Source organism: Saccopteryx bilineata, chromosome 5 (genome assembly GCF_036850765.1).
Source record: "Saccopteryx bilineata isolate mSacBil1 chromosome 5, mSacBil1_pri_phased_curated, whole genome shotgun sequence".
NCBI classification, from domain to species: domain Eukaryota; kingdom Metazoa; phylum Chordata; class Mammalia; order Chiroptera; family Emballonuridae; genus Saccopteryx; species Saccopteryx bilineata.
Window position 1 is genome coordinate 149,464,468 of NC_089494.1, and position 16,373 is coordinate 149,480,840.

The window sequence follows — 16,373 nt, forward strand, 5'->3', positions numbered from 1 at the left end:
TTCACAATTAACATGCTGCCTTTCATGCCCACTGGAGCCCTACTTAGTTTCTTGGCCATAGCTAGCTTCCAGGAAGGCTGCAAATGGAATCTGTAGCTGGACAGCTACAGGTGCCCAGGGAGAAGGCAAGGACTAAATTATAGGTAACAACCACAGCAATCCCATGTTCATCTTTGTAATATATTTGTTGTCCAGGTTTGTGCCTTTTCATTAAAGTGAAGATTCATGTCTTAATTTAAAAGCTGCTATTATAAATAATAGGAAACCATGAAAGGTTTTTGGCAAGAGGGTGAAATGATTAGATTAGTGTTTTAGAAAGGCCATGTAGAGGTTGGATTGAAGCTGGAAAAGACTGTGGGAAAGGAACTAGTAAAGCAAATTTTGCAGTAATCTGTAAAAGTTGACAAAGACTTAAACTAAGTTAGCGGCAGCAGGAATAGACAGAAGGTGATCAGTTCAAGAGATATGCAGAAGTTAGAAATACTAGTAATTTACAGAGTAATCTATAGAGTTTGTCCTGTGCCCACACATACAGGTAATTCCCCATCAGAGCATTGATTCTGCATTTCAACCTGCTTAAAGTCCACTGTTGGCTTTCTTCCCTGTCCCTGTTCCCTCTGTAATAGACATATAATTTTTTTTAAGCAGGGGCACAAAGTCAAATGCCTTCCAGAACTAGGAATGAAAGTGTTTGAAGGGAAAGTAGGTGGGGGTCTAGATCTTCGAACTACAGAGTGTTTTATTTGTCTAAAGGAGATGGCTGGTGCTTAGCTCAATTGATTATTCCCAGACAAGAATGCAAGCCCTCTGTTAGCAGGTTTTTCACTTTTAAAAATAGAAACCAAAGCCTGACCAGGCGGTGGCACAGTGGATAGAGCGTCGGACTGGGACGCGGAAGACCCAGCTTCGAGACCCCTAGGTCGCCAGTTGAGCACAGGCTCATCTGGTTCAAACAAGGCTCAACAGCTTGGACCCAAGGTCGCTGGCTTGAGCAAGGGGTCACTCAGTCTGCTATAGCCCCACGGTCAAGGCATTTATGAGAAATCAATCAATGAACAACTAAAGAGCCGCAACGAAGAATTGATGTTTCTCATCTCTCTCCCTTCCTGTCTGTCTGTCCCTATCTGTTCCTCTGTCTGACTGTCTCACACACACACACACACAAATAGAAACCAAAAATTGAGACCATTACTTGAAATCTGCTGATTTTTACATATTGGTAACTTTTAAAATGTTAAATTCTATGCCTTGGCTGGTAACTCAGCTGGTTAGAGCATAGTCCCCATACACCAAGGTTGTGGGTTCGATCCCTGGTCAGGGTACATACAAGAACCAATGAATGAATGCATAAATAAGTAGGACAACAAATTGATCTCTCTCTCTCCCTCTCCTTCTCTCCCTCTCTCCCTCCCTCTCTCCTTCTCTCCCTCTCTCCCATCCTCTTTCTCTAAAATCAATCAATAAAAAAATTTTCAAATAGTTAAATGCTAAAATTAACATTATTTTAGAGTTTAAGATTAAATACATATGTAACTGAAATTATTTGTATGCAGAAATGAACATTGGTTTATGAGTTTCATGGAAGACCCTGATTACCTGGCAGTATCTGTCACCGGGCAGAGAAGTAGACGCAAACTAAACACAATAATATATTTTAACAAATGATTTGTTGTACTTGGTGTGGTAGTATAGGTCTAGTGCATTATTGCTCTATAAAATTACTTAGAGTATACAGCGATGAGGCATTCATACAGCTAGGTTTGGAAATCGAGTGGTGAGTTCCTCATCGAAAAGAACTTTAAACACTATTGCATAACTAGGTTGGCAACAATTTAGGACTGGGAAGCATGCTTTTGATTTTTCTGTTTCTATTATTTAAGAGATAAAGAGGTAGAATATGGATACAAGTTCAGTACCTGGTCAGGGCACATACAGAAACAGATCAGTGTTTCTGTCTCTTGATCACTCTCTTTCTTTCTCTCTCTAAAATCAACTTAAAAAAAAATAAAACATGCCAGGGTAAGAAGGGGAAATGGTTGGTTTTTCATCCTTCAGGTTTCAACTTATGTTAATTTCTTGGGGATCCTTGGCCAAAGCAGGTGTTTGTCCCATTTCATTCATTTCTACCATGTTTATTTCACAGCATTTGTCAAACAGAGTTTGTCTATTTATTTATTTATTGTCTTTCTTACCCCCAGACAATAGATTCCAGAAGGACAGGAACCATTTCTGGTTTGCTACCTTATTCTCAGAACCTGTGGTATGTGGTAGGCTTTCAATAAATGTATATTAAAAGAATATATGAAAGATAATTTGATTTCATGTAATGTTTGAATTTTAGTGTTTCCAAATTTGGATTTGCACTGTAAATTGTTATAATCTATTGTAAATTTCTAATGCCTCTTTGCTCACTTTTTTTGAGGGGGAAAGGGGCAGTAAGTGCTGCCCAAGCTTTTATACTTGAGACTCAAACTGAGATAAATATGAACATTTTAAGTAGTTTTTTTAATAGTTGGTACTTTATTATTAGTGTTGATAGTAGAGTAAAACTTTATTGTTAAATCACTGACCTATTAGACCTTTTGTTTTAGATAGATAGATAGATAGATATAGATATACTTACAACATGTACCTATAGACTTACACGCATTCCTTGCTTCTCAGTGCTTTCATGAAAAACCTGTTACTCTTACCTTTGCTCTTACTTCCCTACAGGAGCATGAATTCTTGTTAGAGTTTAGGAAGAGGACTTTTTAGGCTCCTAAAGAACTGGAGGACCTGGGTTCGATTCCCGGCCAGGGCACACGGGAGAAGCGCCCATTTGCTTCTCCACCCCTCTGCCGCACTTTCCTCTCTGTCTCTCTCTTCCCCTCCCACAGCCGAGGCTCCATTGGAGCAAAGATGGCCCGGGCGCTGGGGATGGCTCTGTGGCCTCTGCCCCAGGCGCTAGAGTGGCTCTGGTCGCAACATGGCGACGCCCAGGATGGGCAGAGCATCGCCCCCTGGTGGGCAGAGTGTCGCCCCTGGTGGGCGTGCCGGGTGGATCCTGGTCGGGCGCATGCGGGAGTCTGTCTGACTGTCTCTCCCTGTTTCCAGCTTCAGAAAAATGAAAAAAAAAAAAAAAAAAAGAACTGTGTCATCCTAAGGTAATGCCATGTAGCTTTTAAAGCCCCAGTCTCTTTAAGAGTCTAAGTGGTCTTTTGTATCTTTTGTGTCAAAATGAGTGAGTGGTTTGTAAATTGTTTCAGTGTAGTTCTTTCACTTAATCCAAAAGTATTTAGTTTGGATGCTACCCAGTAGTTACTTGTTAAGTAAGGCACTGTACAAAATTTCTGAAACCTTGTTTTCAGTCAGCTAGATAGCTTCCTTTGTTAATGGAAGGCACATTGTGCCTTTGTCTTAATTTTTTTCAGGTAATTAATGTAGGTATACTTACTTTGCTTATGTTTTTGAATGGCATACACACATAGAAACTAAAGTGAAATATTTAAATTTTTTAAAAAGTGTTTTTTGTTATAGAAAATTTCAATCATATACAAAAGTAGAATAGTGTAATTAATTTCATGTAACTGTTACTCAAGTTTAACCTATCGGCTTCATATGTAGATCTTAGCTATAAAATGTGATAAATATAAGAAGTCAATTAACTTTAATAATATAAGAACTGAATTCTAAAAATATGTCAATGTATCTATTGATATACCTACATGTATCTCAGTTTTAGTAGTTTGTTTTAATCACTAACAACCACATCTGTTACACAGTTTTCTATTTAACATAACTTTTAAGAGAGCTAAACTTATAAAAGGCATGTCTTTCATAACAAGTGAGATTTAAAAAATTAAACCATGTGGTTTTAATGTGTAGGTCAAATCATAGTGTAACTGCTCTAGTACAACTTCTTATTTAAAATAATCTTTTTAAAACTGAGTTTTATGTATGTATGTTTATAAGTTTGAGCTTTCTGGTATCTTGTTGCTTTAAGTCAACCCAAGAGTATTTGTAGTTTTCTTCTTTCAACACTGGTGTTATTTTATTTTGTTAACTATTTGAGGCATAGTCTTTATCTGAAAACATAATAAATAGTTTTGAAGTAAGCTTAACTGACTGACAAAAAGTAACTTAAAAGAGATTATACTAATTTTTTAATTTTCTTTAGCAATACAAGCAGTATGTTGATCAGACAGTATGAAAAAAATAGGCATTGGAATGACAGAGATCTGGGTTTGAAGCCTCTTCACTGCTTACTCAATTCATTCAATAGATATTTATTGAGTAGCTCCTATGTTCTCAACACATTTAAGCATTGTTTTTGTTTTTTTTAACGAAGGAAATATACATCAATGGACGAAACAAAGTGTTTTTCCCCTCATAGTGCTACATTTTACTTGGGAAAACAGACAATGTAAAAGTAACTAAGTATATATTTGATGAAATTTCAAATAGTAATAAGTACTGTGAGAAAAATTAAGCAAGCAGGGAAAGAGTGAGGGTGGGAGTTAGGAGAGTGTTACTTCAGTGAAGCAGTCAGGATGTCATCTGTGCAAACCTAATGAAGAAATTCGTATGGATATTTCTCCTCCCTTACCTTTGTGGATATCTTAGAAAAAATTAGTTCGAGCAGATGGTTCAACAAGTATACATTCTTTCACGGAGAAACAAATTTTACATTTTCTGAGAATAAGAGGATAGTCTTTAGCAGAACAGAGCAGAGTGAATGATAGTAGATAAATATGCAGAGGTATATGAATTAGAGAGGCAGGCAGGGGCCAGGTCATAGATGGTCTTGTGGGCCATCATAAGGAATACGGTATGTATTTGTTCTAACCTAAATATTTGATAAACTAAGTGGCATGATCTGACTTATGTTTTAACAAGATCTCTCTGGCTGCTATTTGGAGACTGGAAAGTAGGGGTCAGGTAGGTGGGAAAGTGGGTGCGTGTTGCACAGGTGGCGGTGGAGGGGACAAGTGGATGTGCTAGTTGTAAGGAAAAGACTTGGAAGCCAATAAGGAAAACAGCAATTAAGAAGGAAGTATTGGCCCTGGCCTGTTGGCTCAGTGGTAGAGCATCGGCCTGGCATGCAGGAGTCTCGGGTTCGATTCCCGGCCAGGGCACACAGGAGAAGCACCCATCTGCTTCTCCACCCCTCCCCCTCTCCTTCCTCTCTGTCTCTCTCTTCCCCTCCCGCAGCCAAGGCTCCATTGGAGCAAAAGATGGCCCGGGCGCTGGGGATGGCTCCATGGCCTCTGCCTCAGGCGCTAGAATGGCTCTGGTTGCAACAGAGCGATGTCCCAGAGGGGCAGAGCATCGCCCCCTGGTGGGCATGCCCGGTGGATCCCGGTCGGGCGCATGCAGGAGTCTGTCTGACTGCCTCCCTGTTTCCAACTTCAGAAAAAATACAAAAAAAAAGAAGGAAGTACTTTTGAGATGTTACATAAGATGAAGACTGAAAATGGGCCATTGGATTTGGCAAAATAAAAGCCATTGTTGACCTCGACAAGCGCAATTTTGGTGGAGCGTTGGGAATGGAAGTAATTGGCTGAGGCCGCAGAGAGAACAAGAGGTAAGGAAGTAGTGACAAGCAGAGGCGGTTTCAGGTTTTACACATAACAGAGTAGACATATGAGGAAGTAGCTGGGTCAAAGAAGGTTTTTTTGTTTGTTTTGTTTTTAGGGTTGGAGATACAGCATGCTTATATACATACTAATGGGAAAGACTTGATTGAGAGGAGGCAGGTAATGCATAAAACAGGAAAGTCCTTGAGAAATTGGCAGATTTAGGAAGAAGAGGTAGTTCTGGTTACGTCTACTGATGAAATGAAGGAAATAAGAGGACATTAAGATAAGAAAAGGAGAGAGGGAGTGTTAAGTATTTGAACAGAGAGGAGAAAATATGAAATAGTCTTCAAGAAAGATGGGAGGAAGAGAGAGAGAGGGAGGGAGAAAGACAGAGAATTCTTTTCTATGAATAGAGTACGTCTTGCCAGACTTGGCTGGCTGTATAAAAGCCTAGAGCAAGTGAAAAATTGAATTTAACCAGAATTGGGATTTGGCCAGGTAGGTGTGATGATGGGAAGGAGGAGCAAGAGAGTTGAGGGACTGCAAGAGCTATTCAAGTTTAGTCATGGAGTCTAGCCTGGAAAAGAGGGAACTAAGAACACAAGGGAATGCTGGGTACTAAATATGTAGTTGAGTCAGATTCCATGATTATCCTCCTGTTACAAGAGGTCCTTGGGTTATGACACAGTTCCATTCCTATGACAGTGACATAACCCAAAAATTGATGTAAGTCAAAACATACCCTAGCCTAAGTCACTTACCTATCCTAACACAGTTGTAAAATCATAATCTAGAACATAAAAACACAACTAAGCCACAGAAAAAAGAAAAGGAAATGAATATACTGTACTGTAGTAACAGAAAAAAAATGACCAAAAGTGTGTGTAAAAAAAGCTTCTTACCTTTATTCCTGTGGTTGACTTGCGCACTGGCAGGGGCATTGTGAGGTGGGAGAGAGGGATCTATTGGGAGGAGGAAGCTGGGGAGGCAGGGGAACCTGCAGAGGGTGCTGGAGATACTGGGTCAGGTGCATCAGGATTGCCTAAGAACATGCAGGAGATGCTGGAGATGATTCTGCCTGCACTACAGGTGTTTCATTTCAAGAAGCAGCTGATGTAGAGGGTACAGGAGCTGTTGCAGATCTCTACCTTCTTAGAGAATTGTTCCAGGCTAGTCTGGAAGGTAGATGACTTCTCTTCCAAAACCTGCCTATAGCATTTGGCCTATGCTCTGTAATCAGAGCATCCATTACAGCTCTGTAGACCTTACTGAATCTGCCATCACTGTATGATGCTAATAGTGTAAGCCGAAGCACTTACGTCTCAATATTTTAAAGTTTTTTTGGGAGTGTTGTAAATTTGAAACATCGTATGTTGAGATGGTCGTAACCTGAGGACTCCCTGGATATATGAGGAACCCATAGCACAGCGAGATAAGGCAACATATCCACTACTAAACCAGGTACTAAAATCTTCTAAAAATGAAGAACATTAACCCCAGAATCCCAAAAATGGCCCCTACAAGAGTAGCAGATGGTGTTACCTAATAGCATGTGCTTCAGAGGAACTGGGGCAGGGGTGAGGAGTGAAACACAATGAGGAGCAGGAGGGATTCACCTCATCATGTATCTTACACAGGTTGCTCTGTAGTATATGGGAGGAGAAAAATGCCACCAGTTGTGTAGGCTGTAATAGATGAAGTATCCTCAGAGACTTAACAGACAGGTAAAAGAAGCATTTAGAGAAGACCCTGGACACAGATTTCTGCTAATGATGGGTGTGAGTTTTGGAGGGCACAGAGTTGCGGCAAGATGAGAGATTGAGCCAGACTACGGGGCCAGAAACCACCCAGGAATCAGAATCCCGGTGATAATGGGTGTGTAGACGAGGTATTTAGCTTCTGGGATGATGTGTGACTGAATACGTAATAGGGAATGTCAAATACTATTGAATATATTGGCCTGACTTTCTATTAGAGAAAGGCGATAATCTGCTTTACAGTAGACTCCTTTTGGGGTTTGATCTCTCACAGTTTGTGGCAGTGAGGTGAACAGTCCTGAGCCCAAGGGAGATATAGCCCTATCAAGAACTCTGCTTCTCACTTTCATCTTGCAGAGTGTGCTGCTCTGGTGTTACTTAATTACACAGTGTGTCCGTAAAGTCATGGTGCACTTTTGACCCGTCACAGGAAAGCAACAAAAGACGATAGAAGTGTGAAATCTGCACCAAATAAAAGGAAAACTCTCCCAGTTTCATACCTATTCAGTGCAGTTCGATGTGGGCTCATGCACAGACTTTTTAGGGCTCCTTAGGTAGCTATCCCGTATAGCCTCTACAGACTCGTCACTGACTGATGGCCTACCAGAATGGGGTTTCTCCGCCAAACTGCTGGTTTCCTTCAACTGCTTATCCCACCGAGTAATGTTGTTCCTATGTGGTGGCGCTTTGTTATAAACGCGCCGATATTCACATTGCACTTTGGTCACGGATTCGAATTTGGCGAGCCACAGAACACACTGAACTTTCCTCGGTACCGTCCACATCTCGACTGGCATGGCTGTGGGCTGCTCCGCTGTATACACGGTGTTACATCATCATCTGCGCATGCGCACATGCTGCCACATCATCCTACAGAAACTGGAGGGTTTTCCTTTTATTTGGTGCAGATTTCACATTTCTATCGTCTTTTGTTGCTTTCCTGTGACCGGTCAAAAGTGCACCATGACTTTATGGACACACTGTACATTGAGCAAGTCATCTGGCCTTTCCAAGCCCCAGTGTTTCTGCCTCTAAAATAGAAATTAGTCCATTCTTGCAGGTACATATTTAAGATTTAGAGTTCATGTGTATATAGACCCCAAGAGGGACTGGGGTTATAGTAGATACTTAATGACATTTTCCCCCATGTATGTAATAGAAAACTATTTTATACATTCCTAGTCATCATGTTCTATAATGGTTTGTTCATTTGTTGTTATCCTCAAATCTACATACACACATGCATACATACAGAAAACACTTGGTTCATTTGTTGGGTTTCCCCCCCCTTAGATGAATGATGTGGGTGCTTCATGTGATCCTATTCATTGTTTATAATGTTGAACTTTTCATGCTGTCCATTTTGTCCTGAGATATAAATGATAAAATGTATTTCTAGTTATCCCAAATAAAGTCATATTGATTTTTGTGTAGCATGTTATGAAATAGAAAATAATCTCCTGGTGTCTATTCTGTATTATTCACAGAAACAATTTTGAAAGAACAAGTTTGTATTTGTACAATATAAATGCCTTATCTTGTTTACTTGATATAAACTGGCATTTTTGAAGTCAGAACAGAGATAAAACTCACAGTTAATTGTTGTTATTCTTTAACATAATATGGCTAAACCTGAAAGCTTTTGATTTGCAAGTAAGACATTTTTGAAATAAAGCTTTTCTTTTTACTAAGTATTTTAAGGAAATTTGGTAGCACTGGAATAGAGTGAAACTATTTTTATTAATTTAGAAATGTATTGATTTTGGTAATAGTGATTTATACCATAGCTAAAAAGCTATTGCCTGATTCCCAAATCTTAAAGCTAACTGACCTTGCATTTGAACCCAGCTGCAATGTAAACATTTTCTTGAAATGGCAAGGGGTTGGGCCAGCCAATCTGGAGGATATTAGTGTTGTTTTGTTTGAGGGAATTTGGAATCCCCAGGTAATTCACTGGAGCTCTTTTTTAGGTCAGAAGCTGTCTTAGACATTATATATTTCTTAATTCTTCTTTGGCCTTGTTAATAGTGCATACGATTTCTCTTGGAAATCTAATTAGTAAAAGACATAATTGACTTTGTGGGAGGTAAAGGGTAGTTTTATTTGGTGGTTCTATCCTTTTTACTATATTTAGTTGCTAAAAATATATAATGTATTATTCAGGCTACTGGATTGAGGTTATTGCCCTATTGTCTTTAAAATGTTTTAGTATTTTATTACTTTCAAACTATTTAGAGCGAAAGTAAACTAAAGACTATATTAATTCCCTTTGACACCCCTGCCCCTTAAAAAAATTCTTAGATATACTGTTTTTCAAATTTCAGATCATGATACATTAAAGGTTGTTATATCAGCTTAGTGGGTTGAAACCAGCATTAGAAAAATTTAAATAGACTATAGTAAGAGGTAGGTATTATTTCATGACTCTTTTGGTGTGTGTGTGTGTGTGTGTGTGTGTGTGTGTGTATTTGTATATATGTAAGTGTGAAAAATGTAAGATAATTTTTACTGTGGGTCACCATCAAAGTTTGAAAATTATTGCTACAAAGAATATTTAAGGTAAAGATTTTATAGTCTATTTTACAAGTTTATCTTTTAAAATCTTGAGCTTTCAGCTAGTTAGCCAATACTATTGTTAGTTGAATATTTTAGAAGAATGTCTAAATGACTGAATTTTTCAAAGTATATATTATTTAAAAAGTGATTTCCTTTTTCTGTTTTTAATTTATTGATTTTAGAGAGAGAGAGGGAGGGAGACAGAAACACCAATCTGTTTCTGCATGTGCCCTGACTGGTGATTGAGCCAGCAATCTTTGCATATTGGTACGGTGCTCCATCCAACTGAACTATCCAGCCAGCAATTTCTGTTTTCTAGTTCTGAAGTTGTCATATGATCAAAAGCTGAAATGCAGCCCTGGCCAGTTGACTCAGTAGTAGAGAGTCGGCCCAGTGTGTGGAAGTCCTGGGTTCAATTCCGAGTCAGAGCACAAAGGAGAAGCGCCCATTTGCTTTCCACCCCTCCCCCTCTCCTTTTTCTCTCTCTCTCCTTTTCCTTTCTCTTTCTCTTTCTTTCTCTCTCTCTCTCTCTCTCTCTCTCTTCCTTCCTCTTCCTCTTCCACAGCCATGGCTGAATTTAAGCAAGTTGTCCCTGGGCGCTGAGAATGGTTCCATAGCCTGGCCTTAGGTGCTAAAATAGCTCAATTGCTGAGCAACAGAGCAGCAGCCCCAGATGGGCAGAGCATGGCCCTATGGGGGGTTTGCCAGGCGGATCCCAGTCAGGGCTCATGTGGGAGTCTGTCTCTGTGCCTCCCTGGCTTTAAGTAAAAAGAAGGGGAGAAAAAAGCTGAAATGGCAGAACTAAGCAAAAATCATGCTTCTTTTAATTCAAAAAAATTTATTAAGGATCTCATGTTAATTAATAGATATATTTAATTATATAAGGTCCAATTTTCAATCTCTAAGAAGTCACAAATTTTTGTCTGACCTATGTTGAGATATATAGATATAGATATAGATAGATTTTTTTTTGTATTTTTCTGAAGTGAGAAACGGGAAGCAGAGAGACAGACTCCTGCATGCGCCCAACCAGGATCCACCCAGCATGTCCACTAGGGGGCGATGTTCTATCCATCATGGACGTTGTCCATTGCAACCATAGCCATTCTAGAACCTGAGGCAGAGGCCATGGAGCCATCCTCAGCACCTGGGCCAACAAGGCTCCAATGGAGCCTTGGCTGCAGGAGGGGAAGAGAGAGAGACAGAAAGAAAGGAGATGGGGAGGGGTGGAGAAGCAGATGGACGCTTCTCCTGTGTGCCCTGACCGAGAATTGAACCCGGGACATCCACACACTGGGCCGATGCTCTACCACTGAGCCAACAGGCTAGGGCCTATTTTTTTCTTTTTAAAAATGATCACCTGTTTACTTAATACATTCAACTCTTAGTATTCAAACTTAAAAGAATTTTTGAAGAAATAATTGCCCTTGAAATCATCAGATTTTTCAAGGCTATGATTGAATACTTCCTCCTACTTGAATTTTTTTCTGCTCACTAAATAAACAAGCTAATAGTATTCTTAAAATATTTTGGACTAGGTTTGTATTCCGGTCCTAATATAGTGGATATTTTTATTGCTTTTTCTGGAATCAGAGGAAGAACAATCGGTGAGTTTTAAACTTGTGGAATTTTCCCATTGTGATATTTGTAGTGTCTAAATCCCGTCCCTTAATTTCTCCAAACATCTTTTCTCTTCTCAAGAATGTAGATGAGCCTGACCTGTGGTGGCGCAGTGGATAAAGCGTCGACCTGGAAATGCTGAGGTCGCCGGTTCAAAACCCTGGGCTTGCCTGGTCAAGGCACATATGAGAGTTGATGCTTCCAGCTCCTCCCCCCCTTCTCTCTCTCTCTCTCCTCTCTCTTTCTGTCTCTCCCTCTCCTCTCTAAAATGAATAAATAAATAAATAAATAAATAAATAAATAAATAAATAAAATTAAAAAAAAAAGAATGTAGATGATAATCAACTCAAACTCCAAATATCAAACAGGTGCCTCAGTATTTAATTTAAAAAAATCTAAAACTCAAATCCCCATGGCATTACAAATCACAATCATCTGATAAATAATATGGGGTAATATGGGGTATGGTGTTTTTATATTCAGTTTTATTTAAAGTACAATATAGCTGAGATTACTACCTAGCCATTGAGACTTGATTGTTGACTCAAAACAATTTTACTCTTTTTTCTCTTAAATAATCAGTGTTTAAAGCAAATGACTAGCAACACCTTAATTATAGTTTATTATTTATTAGTGTTCCAGTGTATATTTTGATTATCTAATGCCAGTTTTACATACTGCTACATATAAAAGGTATTCTGTTTTCAAGTCGTGTTACAAAATAGTAATTCTTTTCCTTGAAACATTTACAAATTACTTGGAGTTTATTCTATCTCAGCTACATATCACTTTAGAGAATACAGAAGCAGCTTAAAATACATAATTGGAGGGGTATATTGGTCTGTCATAAATAATCAGTTTATTAGAAAACTTATATCAACCAGCTTATACATTTAAACCACTTAGTAACATTAGTTTTTCTTAATGTGTCTAAATCTTCCATATAAGGTTTCTGGTCCATCTACCAAACAGTTCATTTTCTCATACTGTCTTTATTAAAAGCGTCTTTCTTCTATAGGAGTAAAAAAAAAGTCATTAAAATGGGCAACTGTGTTTAAATCCTATTATGATTATGACAGAAATTTCCTATAGCAAAATTGTTTAAGTTGAAGGCTGACATTCTATATCCTTGATTCATGGTGTGTGGATAAAAATAAAGTCATAAAAGCAGAGTATCAGATGTAATTGAAAATTGCTTTTTGTCATATCTTAATAATATATAGTTTGTATGAATGTTTATTAACCTTTTTGTTACAGGTTGTGTGTGTGTGTGTGATGAAAATGGACTCCTGTGCACTATGGAGGGAGCTTTGTTTATTATCTATAATCTGTAATACTACTTACATGAAAAATAATACTAATTTTTATTCTTCTAGTTAGTATTTGCCACATCTTTATGTTTAAAATGCTCAAAAGGAGCTTGATTATTTTTTCTGAAGTTAGTATTAGGCTATATAGCAAATAGCCTTTTCCTCCAATTCTAGTTGTCACATTAGTTTCTAGTACTTTGATGTTAATACAGAAGTTGATGTATAATGATGATCTTTTTAAAAAGTACCTTTCTGATTGAAATACAAACAAAACAGGGACTCCTGTCCCTAATGTTTTGATTCCCTGTATAAATATTGCTGTAGTTGACAGTCCATTGTATTTGAATAATGGGGAAGAATTAAATTTTTTACACATGATTGACTTATATAAAAAGCAAGGTTAGATATCTTGAATAAGAAATTTGTATAGTGCTCACATTTGATGTGAAGTAATAATAGAACTGCTTATTTTTATTTTGAAAATGCAGGGACATTCCAAGGTATAAATTATATTTCATACTTGCATTTTATAAAATGTAATTGAAACAAAAGTCAGAACAGTTGAACTATGCAGTCAACAATATTTAGGCTATAATTTCATTAAAAATTTTTTTCTTGGTCACCCTCATGCCATTAAAAATTAAACATTCAACCTTTTTACTGTTAACATGGGTAAGTTTGAATACACTCTTAGACTGTTTATTATTTACTGTTCTATACTTGGAGCCCAAGTGTTTGAAAGGTGAGGGAGAAACAAAGCCAAAGCCAGTGTTTTGGTAGAATGTATCAAGTTTGTTTCATTTTTTGCTAAACTAATGAGAAAATATATTAGTTCAAAAACACTGAAGAAAGCGATAGTTTTTGCTAGCATGTTTTGATTTTAAGTACATCTGAGTAGTCTGAGCTTTTTATCCTTCAATGTAGCTGAGTTGACTTAGTATCTATGTTTCATTTATCATTTAGGAGTTTGAAATTCCCCATGAGCCTCGCTTGTTAAGTCCAGTGGCCTGCCATTCAAACAATAACAAACATAGAAGTCAAGCATGTAGGTCATTTACACGTCTTCATGGGGATATGTATACCATTTTCTCTTTAACCTTTCAACACTAAACATTTCATTTGATAGAAGTTAAGAGTTTACTATCTTGGTGGTTATCCCTCTCTATAAGCAATCAGGTATTCTCCAAAAATCTATTTTTTTCTTTTAAAATCTGCACATTACAGAAGAAAAATGGAAGTAGAAAAGAAAAATACCCATAATCTTACCACCCCAATGCAACAAACACTGTCGTTGGGGTGTTTTTTTTTGGGGGGGGGGTTGTTTCTGGCAGAGGAGGGAAATCAATTTTAAAGCTCAGAGGAAAATCCTGACCTCCAGAGAAGTAAGCATATTATAAGATAGGTTACACTGTGTAGTTGAAGGCATTTGCTTATTGTAAAATTTTTATTTCCAAAGCAGAACGATTTTTTATACTTTTAGAAATAGCTTGTTGAAGACAATATTTACTCCTTAGTTGTTATCATTACCAGATTCTCCTAAACTTGAATTTACTGTAATAACTATATTTGCTCTAAAGTGTGTAGTTATGTTTTAAGGAAGATGTTTTGCTTTTCAGCTCATTCTCTTTCTGCTTTTCATTCCACTCAAAGGGATTTAATTTCTAAACATTAGAAAATGTTTTGTACAAAGACAGACCTTACTAGCTATAACTAGAATTACAAGAATGTCTTCATTTGTATTGAGAGAAGTAAATTTTTTGAGAACAGTCTTTCAAAATCTATTGTTATCAACTCAGTCCTTTCGAGTTAAGGATAATTGAATGAATTAAGTTGGTTCTGAAGTATTGAGATGCAAAAACAATGTGCAGAGGTGACCAAAAAAGGGAAAAATAAGTCAGAGTGAATAAACCCAAGTAAGAAATTGAGTGTATATAAATATGAAGGATACAAGTTGAGAAATCCTAAAAGGCTTACAGTTACATAGGGAAGAAATATTTTGAGGTAGGAGGCAGGTAAGCAGAAAAGGAGAAACAGACAAATGAATACTTGCTTGAATTAGATATAATTAATTCTTGATCATCATGAATAAGTTATTAAGGTCATATATTTCCTAAGAAATGAATCCCATCTGATGAAGTAATTCTGACAAATTATTTTTTGAATTAGCAATACTAAAAGGTGTACTAAATGCTGGTGTTCTTTTTTTACTTTTACCATTTTTTACTTCTATTTGAAATTTGCATAGGAAAATATAGTATTTTTATAGCACATATACAAAATATAGTATTATCTCTATGGAAAGAAAAGGATCTTTATGTTTAGAAATCCCACAGCTTTCTCTCCAAAACTGTATCTACCAAAGCTGTGCTACAAACTGTAAATTTAATGAGAAGAACTTTATGTGAACATACATTACCAACTAAGTGTTTATTGCCGTCTGATGCCAGTAACAGCAGCTAATCGTAGTAGCAGTATTATTGCCTGGTTTTTCATACTACGTATCGTGGGTCTCATTTAATTCACTTCTCACAGTAACTAAGAATTGGCTTTATTATTATCCCCATTTTACTGATGATGAACAAGGGCTTGGTGAAGTCAAGTAACCTCTCACAGATGCTGCTGCTAATCAGTGACAAACTTGTACCTTGAACCCATGAAAGTGTTCTTAATCGTTACTCTGTTTATATTTCTGTATATCCTGAAGTCTGTATAAAAATGAACTTAGAGATCCCTTACTTTTTTACACTGAGATAGACTTTTCATGGATACTTGAAATTGTGGTTAATTGTGGGCTTGGATCCCAGGGAATTCAAGCCCACAAGTTAAATTTTAGTAAACCGCAGGGACAGGCCCTTGGTTATTCTACATTTCTGATACAGTAAGATTTGAGAACTAACAGAACACAAATTTTCATGTAGGTTCTAAACTGCTAGATGGTGATAATTATAACTTGAAGATTTCAAAGTGAAAGCTAAAAATCCCGTGTATTCAGACCTTAGATTATGATAACATTGTATGTACTGCAGTTTAATTTTGTGAATTGGTTCTAGGCAATCAGGCCACAAGTACTGATACTGAGTGCTGATTTCCATTGTTTAACAAACATTTATAGGCAGCTACTATATGCCAGATACTGGATACACAGAAATGATTATGATAATTCCTGCCTTCTCAAAGTATTGTTGTATTGTCTTTGGTCTTATTATAAGACAAATACATAACTGGATTATCACACAGTGTGGTAGGTGAACTAACAGAAATGACTGGGTGTTTGAGGAGTGCAAGGTGCTACAGATATGGCACTTGGCCAGGCTGTATTTTTCATATGTCATAATAGTTAGGCAAATTACTATATTATCCAATGTGGGGATGCAGAAATTAAAAGATCCTGTATAAATTTGTTCTTTAGTTACTTTTTGGGAATAAATGAGTTTTAGAAATTTAACTGAGCCACATTCAATACTGGGAGTCTAGTCAATTTTTTTAAAAATGAAACAAGAAGAATATGCAATTAGCTGCAGTGTTAACCAAGTTCTTGTTTTTCTTATTGATCCTATTTTCTCTTGATG

The 16,373-nt window shown here is 37.3% G+C and overlaps 1 protein-coding gene across 6 annotated transcripts in view; it reads left to right on the forward strand.

Annotated features, from left to right (window-relative positions):
- TAF3 (TATA-box binding protein associated factor 3) overlaps positions 1-16,373 on the forward strand; it is a 193,657-nt gene that overhangs the window by 95,009 nt on the left and 82,275 nt on the right. The window contains exon 1 of one of the 6 annotated variants that reach the window (XM_066279820.1): positions 11,566-11,578. The exons of the other annotated variants lie outside the window; for them this stretch is intronic. The gene's annotated coding sequence lies outside the window, so the exon portion shown is untranslated. Of the gene's footprint in view, positions 1-11,565; positions 11,579-16,373 lie in introns of those variants that run through there. 6 annotated transcript variants of the gene reach the window in all.